This window comes from Cydia pomonella, chromosome 7, assembly GCF_033807575.1.
Source record: "Cydia pomonella isolate Wapato2018A chromosome 7, ilCydPomo1, whole genome shotgun sequence".
In the NCBI taxonomy this organism is placed as follows: domain Eukaryota; kingdom Metazoa; phylum Arthropoda; class Insecta; order Lepidoptera; family Tortricidae; genus Cydia; species Cydia pomonella.
Window position 1 is genome coordinate 15488338 of NC_084709.1, and position 1567 is coordinate 15489904.

Below are 1567 nucleotides of genomic sequence, written 5' to 3' on the forward strand. Positions count from 1 at the left end.
ACTATTGTAGTTTACATTTTATATTATTCCTTTAGGTTTTTTTTTACCCCAAAATATTACTTGTAACACTGTTACAAGTTTCTTAATAATAACCGGCTAGCATAGATTGCACAGACTCTACAGTACTTATTAATTCTTTTTTAAACTAAAGCTTCAGGGAACAAATCGGGGTTAACGAACTCTTTTATTTAGATTTTGGTAGAAACAGCGATCCGAGGAACTAAATTTAGAAAATACAGGAGATGTATATGGGCGCCAGGGCCAGTCGATCTGGTCCAAATGTCATATAGTTAATAAAGGATGGGTCTAACCTCCAACATCGGGAATTGTACCCCAGCCGCCACGTTCTGTGTAGGCCTGGACGGATGGTTACAAAAGGTCAGCGACAGCTCACTACCGCTGGTATTATTTGGGGTTACCGGTGCATGAGGCAGGTGGTCGGAGACCGCGCGAGTTAGCCAGGTAGTTAGCGCCCCGCCGTGAACCCTGAAATTATTGTATACTCGTTAGGGCAAGTCACCTGATTACGGCTGGGATTGAATCCCAATTAATACTGTAGGGCGGAGATCGCCTTGATTTCAAGTTTGGAACACTAACACGATTCAACAATGCCCGACACGAATTTCGATTTACACGAAACCTTACCTAAAGGTTTAAAAAAATGCAAAACTTACCCGTTGGTGGATAAAAGGCTTGCATGGAAATTATGCAGCTTATGTCAACACCCGGGGCACGCGATGTATCGCTCTTCAACGCAGCAACAAATTTAAGGTTAGCATGTTATGCCGGGGCTGAAAATACGCAACCTACATTAAAAAAGGCACTTTATTCTTACAAAATAAACAACGCAACCACTATAACACTTACTCAAATGGGCGATGGAGCCCGATCTCAAAGGGTATAGCCGATCCCGGCTCGAAACGAACAAAAAGAAGATCTCCCTTCCTTTCCGACATCTTGAGTGACAGATAGGCCGACGGGGTTGCCAAGTCCGAATTAGGCTCGTGCAAACACTACATGACTCCACAGACAAAACGATCGTTTATGGTTCCTTCGGTTTTATTTAAAAAGAACTAAACAACTGCGCAGAAATAACATAATGTTAAAGAAAAACCACTATAATTAAATAGGTTCTATGAAAAAAACACAGGAATGCGGGGAAGCGCAATGTTTCTTCCGGATTTGAAGCTGGCAATTCCGACCCATAGTGTTCGATCGCGCGTTAGCTAGTACGCTAATCCTTAGCTAGATGGCTGTAGGAGTTCGGAACTAACGCGAGCCTTACTTTTTTAATAATGAAGAAGAAAAATTACATTTTGTTGTTACAGTGCTCCCCTTCCCGAAGAAAATTTTGAGCTGGTCCCCAGCTCGCAAAACAAACCGCAGGTTTCAACAGCTCCCAAATGAACAGTTACACAATGTAAGGCAGAAGGGAAAACAACCATCATAATCGAATGGCAAAAATTCATCAATCATGGCGGTCTTCAATTGCTCCCACGTAGACACCTCTGCGCGTATACCGCGGTACCACATTAGTATAGGTAGTTTTAACTCGCGCGGTCTCCGA

At 42.8% G+C, this 1567-nt stretch overlaps 1 long non-coding RNA gene across 2 annotated transcripts; it reads right to left on the minus strand.

Annotated features, from left to right (window-relative positions):
- Window positions 1-225: 225 nt before the first annotated feature.
- Window positions 226-1350, minus strand: LOC133519968 (uncharacterized). 2 transcript variants are annotated; one of them, XR_009799689.1, is made up of 3 exons: window positions 868-1350; window positions 675-791; window positions 226-486 (listed from the first exon to the last, which is right to left on the minus strand). It is a non-coding gene; the product is annotated as an uncharacterized LOC133519968 (long non-coding RNA). The 2 variants fall into 2 exon arrangements; XR_009799688.1 differs by having other exon boundaries at window positions 675-1350.
- Between the last annotated feature and the right edge of the window lie 217 nt (window positions 1351-1567).